Source organism: Mauremys reevesii, linkage group 1, assembly GCF_016161935.1.
Source record: "Mauremys reevesii isolate NIE-2019 linkage group 1, ASM1616193v1, whole genome shotgun sequence".
In the NCBI taxonomy this organism is placed as follows: Eukaryota; Metazoa; Chordata; order Testudines; family Geoemydidae; genus Mauremys; species Mauremys reevesii.
Window position 1 is genome coordinate 338,553,631 of NC_052623.1, and position 9,244 is coordinate 338,562,874.

Below are 9,244 nucleotides of genomic sequence, written 5' to 3' on the forward strand. Positions count from 1 at the left end.
CAAAGGCTGGAATAACACAAAACCATAGCCAAAGGGTTACAGATTTTGAGACCCAAACATGATAGCATCCATCTCTTCTGGCATTATTCATTATTATTATTATTATTAGCAGTAGTAGTATGTAGGGCTTATGGACTCCAAGGATTGGAGTTCCATTGTGCTCAACATGGTACAAACAGAATAGGAAACCAGCCTGACCCTAAGGGCTCAGTATCTAAATAGCCTTCCATCATCAGCATTGAGCCAAGTCCATTGGATGATTGGCTCACATCTAAGACCGAGGATGTGTAAGACATGCAAAACTGCTTGTGCATAATGGCGCCTTCAAACATTGGCTTCAAGGAAGTTTTTGAGCATGCTCAGTGGGTACCACACTCCTCTGCTGGGTATTTCTGACACTTCTGGCCACGTCCCTGCTCTTCTCCCTGTATGTGTATCAGAATCACGATGAGACCAACAAAGATCTTCCTACTCTCCACTGCTGCTCTCTTTTTCTTTGGAATAAAACAGAAAAGGCAGTATAAAAGCACGTGGGTTACATGTGCAGTTATTGCCTGGGGCATTTCAGCCATGGGTGAAGTGATCCCTATATATCAGTGGTGGGCAACCTGTGGCCTGTGCCTATTGGGGTAATCTGCTGGCGGGCCGCCAGACAGTTTGTTTACATTTGCATGGCTGCCTGCAGCTCCTAGTGGCCGCAGTTCACCATTCCCGGCCAATGTGAGCTGCGGGAAGCAGCGACCAGCATGTCTCTGTGGTTCCCATTGGCCGGGAATGGTGAACCGCGGCCACTGGAGTTGTGGGCGGCCATGCAAATGTAAACCGCTCGTCCCGGAGCCCGAAAAGACGGACGACCACCCGCGGACCGGGGGCAGCGCAGCGCCCGCCGCTGGGCAGGGCAGCAGCCTACTAGAGCCCTTCCTGTTCCATTGGAATGGTGAACCGCGGCCACTGGAGTTGTGGGCGGCCATGCAAATGTAAACAGACTGTCTGGTGGCCTGCCAGCGGATTACCCTAATGAGCCGTGTGTGGCCCCCGGGCCACAGGTTGTCCACCACCGCTATATATGGTATATGCAGACTTAATTTGCTCTAATCTCTCTTTAGAAGCTGCTAGCCACTTGAAAAGAGCATTTCTTCACAATAAAGAATGTGTTAGGTCTATGACTGCAACACTTAGGAGCTGTGAAAACCAAACAGTAGTTGGTAGAAGGTGGTAGATTCAGAACTCCCATTACATATTCATAGACATATTATGCCCTGTAAAATATAAGTTTATTTGAAGAATGATCCATTTTCCATGTAAATTCTAGTTCAGGATCATTTGAACAGAAGAGGTTTTAAAGCTGTGTTTAATAGCTGTACAGGTGCAAATAATTACATCAGACCTGTCAATCCTGCATTTAAGCCTGATCTAATGCCCACTGAAGTCATTAGAAAGATTCCCATCAGGTCCTGTGTAAGGTAATGTTTTCAGAGAAGCCAATGATTCAAAAGCCACATAGCACATAATTTTTCCTTCCTGCATAATAAAAGCAGGGAAGCTAGAACTGTCTTTGCACAGTTAACACAGCATCAGCATAATCACATCTATTGCCTGTGTCTGTGTCTACCAAGACATTACAATAATATGCTGTCCTTTTCATTTCTACCCAAAGTATGTAGTTACATGCATTTACTTGTATTGGGCTATGCTTGTCACAAGCACATAATTCACAGACATCTTCACCCACATTTGAAAAGGATCTTCCGGGGAAAGAGAGAAAACCTTAAAGGGACTGAAAGACACTCTGCAGACAGCCCTGGTATTAATTGGCACTTTCTGATATCGGCGAGCTAGTGCAGAGATAGTTCTATGTGCAGTTCAAGCAAGTTGTAACAAGCTATAAAGGAAATAGAAGAAGAAAATTTTGCATGCATGTCCCAGGAGCAGAGATTCTGTATTTTATTCTACAGTTTCTTCTAGCTGCAACGTGTAGCAGTGTTCACCCCCAGGGCTGGGGGATGGAGGGAGCAGGGAGAGGATGGAAAAAGGAAGACTGGACTTTTTAAAGCCTTTATTACACAAAGATCTGGACTTTAGGGCAAAATTAAAGACAATCAACTAAGGGAAATTTAGTCTTCCAGTGACATAGATGATTGTTATTATTTATAATGAGCAATACTTTGGCTGTGTCCAGATACCCTCACACACATGCGTAGGCTTTGCTCACAGAAGTAAACATCAATGAGAGTATACATGTGAGTAATGCTTGCAGAAGGCTAGTTTCCCAACTACACAGGGACTGATCCCTAGCATACTAAAGTGAATGGAAAGACTCACATTGACTTCAGTAAGTTTTGGATCAGACCATTAATGAGAAGAGTGATCCAGAGGTGATGGATTCCTTTTCCATTTAGGAAGAATAAATACACAAGTCAGCTGCAAAAAATTCACACACGAATCCAAAGGGTATGCCTACACTATCTGCCAGATCGGCGGGTAGTGATCAATCTCTCGGAGATTGATGAATCTCTCGTCTCGTCTAGACGTGATACATCGATCCCCAAACATGCTCCCCGTCGACTCCGGAACTCCACCAGGGCGCGAGGCGGAAGCTGGGTCGACGGGGGAGCGGCGGTCATTGATCCCATGCCCCGAGGACGCAAAGTGAGTCTATCTAAGTTGATCTAAGATACGTCGACTTCAGCTACACTAGTCTCGTAGCTGAAGTTGCGTATCTTACATCAACCCCTCCCCCGCGGTGTAGACCAGGCCAAAGAGTCAGACTTTCCTAATGCATTGATTTGCTTCAGGAAGTAGAGACAGAGAGACACTGAACAGACAGTTATTACAAGAATCACTACCCCAGTGTTTCAGCTCTTTCATTAACAAATGGAGAGTGAGACATAAATGACTTTTGAATACTATGAATTTCTAACAGAATATGCAATTTTTAAGGCAAACCTGAATGTTGCAGTGAAAATGGACATTCCTTTGATAGTGAAGAGACACATTTTCCAGTTAGAGCTTAATACTTTAGGAACAGAAAATGATTTGTTATTGGTCATATTCAGTATTACCACTGGAGAAGGATTTTATGGGCCACAGTCACTGTCATATTCTGGCTGCTTCGTGTCGCTCTGGTAATGCAAAGCAGGCATAATCAGTCTGCGAAGATTAGTTTTATAGCTATTTTCATCACTCGAGGGGGTGCAAACAGGAAGAGTGTATTGGTGAATCTGGCCCTATATTTTTAAAAGTGCTTATTTGTCCTGCCTGGCAATTGGCATGGAGAGACATAAAGCAACTGCTAAAGTTAACACATTTTTACTTCAGCAACTGATCACTTGATTTCACAAGCCAAGATTTGCAGCTGCTTAGGTCTGCGGGTGAGAGAAAATGAGATTAAATGTTATCATGGGTGTCCCAGATTAGATATTCCCTGAAATGGGTAGACATTCCAGGGTAGACATTTCAGGCTTCCATGAATGCTTCTCTGGTTTACTTCTCCCTATTATTATTTTATTATTTCACAGCAACCACAAATGTTCAGTAGAAACAAGAAAATGCTGACCCTACACCAAAGAGCGTCTCATGCAATGAAAATCCAAACAAAAGAGTGGGGGTAATAGGGAAGAAAGGAAGAGAGTTTCCAAATTCTTTGCTAGTGCTGTCTGCCTTCCTTTCAGCTGTGTGCTCTCTGATCATCAGCTGGCAAGAGCAAACAGGACAAGGCATTTGATACGGTCTCACATGATATTCTTATCAATAAACTAGGCAAATACAACTTAGATGGGGCTACTATAAGGTGGGTAAAATGTTCAGTTTTGCCAAAAAAAGTGGGGCACAACCCCTATTGGGGCACAGAGGACTGTGTGAGTGGAGGTGGGAGAATGGCAACCCCAGCCCTGAGTGGAAGGAAGGAACTGGCTTGGGACGGGCCAGCCACACACGGGCAGGTGGCAGGGGGTTTCAGGCTGGCCCCATGTGGGTGGGGAGAGGGTGGGGGGCCTTGGGCCGGCCCCAAGCAGTGTCCTATTTTGCTTTGGGAAAATATGGTTGCCTTATACCTTGAGAATTGCTGTCACCTGGGAGAGGTCAAAGCAGCCCCCAGGTTCCTCTAACCTTTGTCAAAGACTGCTCCAAACAGAGATTTAGGAAGTCCTAAATGGCTCCTTGATGATACCCATTCTCTGCTACTCCAAGCAGAAATTTGGTACATCAGCGAGCCCAGCCCATGGAACCTTCAACTATTATTACAGATGATTGAGTAGCTTGTCCCTATACAAGCAAATGCTTGCTATTATCATTTGTTGTTCCAATTACATATGCATAGTAGCATAATATGCGTAGTATGAAGCACTTAGTGAAGATCAAATCTGAATAGTCCCAGTTTTAGTGGCTGCTCTTGTTAGATAACAGCATCAGTAGCAATGGCATTACTAGGAACCATGATTGCAAACATTGTGGTTAGATTCATGGCATTGTAAATGTTGTTAATGAGCTGGTGGTGAAAGTTTTGAGCTGCGCAGATATTCAGGCCCCCCTGAGGAATGTGTATGAAGACTAAAAGGGGAAATCCATCCCATTATGTTAATGCACTGGAGGTATGCAGTGGTGAATAGTGTATTATTTTTACCACTCAGAATCTCTCTACTTCACATCATGGTTCCTATATTTTATTAATCTCAGATATAGCTTAGCTGTTTAAATGTGGTCATGTTACTGACTGCTAGTTTCCTGGCAAGTTGCAAATAATCATGTGTACTGCTGATGCATATGTGGCAGGGAATTTATCTTAAAATTACAGAACTTTAACTCCACAATGATCATTTTAGGGTTTTAAATACTTAAAGGGCCAGGTCTCAACTGGTATATATCAGAGTAGCTCAATTGAAGCAATTGGTTCTACATCAATTTACACTAGCTGAGGGACTGGACTAGAATTCTTTATTACATACCAGTGAGTATTCCCATATAGTAGTGTCCATGTGTCATAAGAACATAAGAATGGCCATACTGGGTCAGACCAAAGGTCTATCTAGCCAAGTATCTTGTCTACCGACAGTGGCCAATGCCAGGTGCCCCAGAGGGAGTGAACCTAACAGGTAATGATCAAGTGATCTCTTTCCTGCCATCCATCTCCACCCTCTGAGAAACAGAGGCTAGGGACACCATTCCTTACCTAATTAAAAATACAATGGGGTGAAAAAATGTGTAAGTCTAGGGATGATGTTGAAAGCTGGCATGACGAATGAATGGTCAAATAGAAAACAACATGTAGTGACTCAATGGTTCTTAGTTTCTGGCCAGCTGCAAATCTTGTTTTGCAAATGATGCTTTCCTTAGTTTTCCAGTGCATGTCAGCAACCCTAGTGGGTTAGTGCAATAGCATTGGAGTGTGCATAGCCAGCTCCATTCCAAGAGGAGAGACTCTAGAATTCAACTCTAGCCATTATGAAATGAAACTGTAAAACATACTGACCTACGTGTGACCGTGGATATCTGAAAATCTGTACGTCATCAGGTTTCTTCTCTGGTACATATTGCTATCTCTCCATTTAACAGATGGGGAAACTGAGAGAGTTAAAAAAAATTATCTAGCGGGACTGTGATTAAGTGGATGAGACAGAAACCTGAATTCTGGGCTCTGACTCTAGGTCTATTATTAATTTGCGATGTGACCTGAGATATAACACTTGGTTTAGTCACATTTTCATCAGCTATAAAGTAGGAGCAAAGATGTTTACTTTAGGGGCATTATAAGGCATAACTAATTATTTTTTGTGAAATATTAGTAAGACCAGCTGTTAGCAGAGGTACAAATAGAATGTAGGCCCTCTTGGCTCATAGTTCCCACTTCTGCCCCTGCTCAAAAAAAAAGTTTAAAAAGGGGGAGGGGGATTTTGACCCCCCCCATTTTTCATTTAAAAATTGAAAAAATATGAGCTCCTTTACTCCATTATTGGTTGAAAATTGTGTGGGGGAGGGAGAGGTCTTGGCTCTCTAGGCAGAGCCAAGCAGCCCATAGTCCAGAGCCCTGCCCCAGGCAGGGCGAGGCACAAACAGTTTAGGGCTCAGGCCCTTGTGTAGGGCGGAGCACCAAACAGTCTATCACCTGATGTCCTAACTCAGGCAGATGGCAGACAAACACAGGCCTTTTGGCCTCAGCTGGGGAGACTACCACCACAGAGGTGGGTTTGGCAGCAGGAGGTAGGGGGACCTAGGCTCATCCTACTCCACTGGGTCCCAGCCCAGGGCCCTAACAGTAGTGAATGGCTCTGGACAAAACATACTGACTGGGATTCTGGCCATACAACCAGACTACTGTCTGGTTTCTCTGAGCTACTTCCTATGACCTCCTTGCTGGGTACCTTCACTCCATGGGTGTCCTTCATCTTCTCAGGGTACACAGCTAGCTGCAGTCCCAGCAGCTCCTCAGCGTCCCTGTTGGCAGGCAGCTCTGACAGTCCCTTTGAGTCCTCAGTGCTGTAGAGGTCCTCTTCAGGTTCCCACTCCAGTGGTGAGTGAGAAGTGTCTCCTTCACCAGCTCCACCCAACTGAGTTGCAGGACCTGCCTTTTATGCTTCCTGTCCCATCTCTCTGCTTCCAGCAGGGTTTTCTCCCCATCAGTCTCTGAGGGAAGCCACACCCCCTCCCTGCATATGTCAATACTATGACCTTTATCAACAAAATATGTATTCTCATAAAAAATCAGGTTTGTTCGAGAGATCTATATTCCATAAACCCATATTGCTTTGTATTAATTATATTACACTGATTTAGTTAATTATTGAGTCCTGTATCAGTTGTTCCATTATCATGCCTTGGATCTATGTCAGGCTGACAGGCCTATAATTATTCAGTTCATCCTGTTTGACTTTTTTTTTTAAAATTGGCACATTAGCTTTCTTCCAGTTTTCTAGAGCTTCCCCAGTGCTCTAAACTCATTGAAAATCATCATTAATTCCTCAGCAACTTCCTCAATCGGCTCTTTTAAAACTCTTGGATGCAAATTATCTGGACCTGCTTATTTAAAAATGTCTGACTTTACTAGCTTCTGTTTAACAATATGATGAGACTGCATCATCTGTTTTTCCGCATATGCAGAACAGAAATATTTATTGGACACTTCTGCCTTTTCTGCATTATTACTGATAATTCTACCATTTCTGTCTAGTAATGGACCAACACCATTGTTTTTTGTTCCTAATATATTTTAAAAACTCCTTAATATTGTCCTTACCTCTGCAGACCATAGAGCAAGGACCAAGAAGTCCTTGTGTCCCTTGACTTCCCTTATTCTTTTTTCTATAATTCTTAACTTCTGATTTATATTATTACTGTCAACTATATATATATATATTTGGAATAAAGGGGTATGTATATATGTGTGTGTGTGTGTGTGTGTATATATATATATATATATATATAATTCTATAGTAGACCTTGTCCTAAAAGATAAAAGACAAACTGATCACAGAACTAAAAGTTAATGGTAGTTTAGGTACAAGTGATCATGACTTGATCGTGTTTATGATGAGCAACCAGAATAAAGTCCAGACCAGTGATATATATACTTGGTGATTTAATAGAGCAATTTCACAAAACTTAAAATAATTATGTGCCAAGTCAGCTGGGAGGAAAGATTTCATAAGAAAAAGTGACTGATAATTGGAAATTATTTAAGAACATCTTACTAGATAATCAAAAAGCTACAATCCCACAATTGAGTGAGAAGGCTGTGCTAATCTGGTTGGAAGTGGAGGCAGCTATAAAAATATCTATCTATCTATCTATGTAAAGTTTTAGTTCTGTGATCAGTTTGTCTTTCATCTATTAGGACAAGGTCCACTATAGTATTCCCCTGTGTTGACTGCAACAATTTTTGAGTCAGGAAATTGTCATTGATAATTAGGGCCCTACCAAATTCACGGTCCATTTTGGTCAATTTCATGGTCATAGGAATTAAAAAATCGCAAATTTCATGATTTCAGCTACTTAAATCTGAAATTTTACAGTGTTGTAATTGTAGGGATCCTGATCCCTACAACTGTAAGGCAGCTGGTGGTGGTGCTGCCTTCAGAGCTGGGCAGCTGGAAAGCGGCAGATGCTGGTTGGGAGCCCAGCTCTGAAGGCAGAGCCACCACTAGCAGCAGCAGCACAGAAGTAAGGGTGGTATGGTATGGTATTGTCACCCTGATGTCTGCGCTGCTGCCTGCACAGCTGGGGCCTCAGTCAGCAGCCACCACTCTCTGGTTGCCCAGCTCTGAAGGCAGCAGCAGAGAAGTAAGGGTGGCATGGTATAGTATGTTATGGTATATCATAGAATCATAGGACTGGAAGGGACCTCGAGAGGTCGTCTAGTCCAATCCCCTGCACTCATGGTAGAACTAAGTAATATGTAGGCCCTGGTATTGTATTGCCACCCTTACTTCTGCGCTGCCGCTGGTGAGGCACTGCTTTCAGAGCTGGGTGCCTGGCCAATATCTGCCACTCTCCAGCAGCAGCTCTGAAGGCAGCACAGAAGTAAGGGTGGTAATACCGTGACCCCCCCTAAAATAACCTTGCAACCTCTGTGCAACTACCTTTTGGGTCAGGAGCCCCAGTCTGAGGAACGCTGGTTTCCCCCGTGAAATCTGTATAGTATAGAGTAAAAGCACACAAAAGACTAGATTTCAAGGTCCGTGACACGTTTTTTATGGTCGTAAATTTGGTAGGGCCCTATTTATAACGACTTCCTGTGAATTATTTTCAGCCTCCTGAAATTTCATGAAGCATCATATTTTGTGTTTGAAATAGTCTTTTTGTCATATTAGCAAATCAGCTGTGGCAAGACAATGGAAAGCAGCTCCTGAACCATGTAGACACATATAGAAAATTCAGTAAACCGGCTGAGGAGGAGACTGGAGACAAGATGGTTCAAACTCAGAGAGATATGTAACATATTTTATATTAGACCCCCTCCCACTAACTTCAGTTCCTTTGCACTCAGCTGCACTCCCTTCCCTGGGAGAGGAATTGTAAAATAAAAATAGATAAAAACCTCGTGCTTCAGGGCAGACACAAACCTATAGCTGACAGGGATTAGAAAGAAGTCTCCTTTGGTTGGTTATGCTATAGTTGTCCATTTTGAGTTCTTTTATCTTCCTCTGAAGCATCCGATGCTGGTGACTGTCAGACCACGGTCTGATCTGGGATATCAATTCCTATGTTCTTTCACCTACTTACAGCCACTTCCTGACATGTAAGGGAGTCTAAA

General features: G+C 43.2%; 1 long non-coding RNA gene across 1 annotated transcript; it reads right to left on the bottom strand.

Annotated features, from left to right (window-relative positions):
- Positions 1 to 211: 211 nt before the first annotated feature.
- LOC120395902 lies at positions 212 to 6,523 on the bottom strand. The gene is made up of 3 exons (XR_005592878.1): positions 6,357 to 6,523; positions 5,468 to 5,559; positions 212 to 425 (listed from the first exon to the last, which is right to left on the bottom strand). It is a non-coding gene; the product is annotated as an uncharacterized LOC120395902 (long non-coding RNA).
- Between the last annotated feature and the right edge of the window lie 2,721 nt (positions 6,524 to 9,244).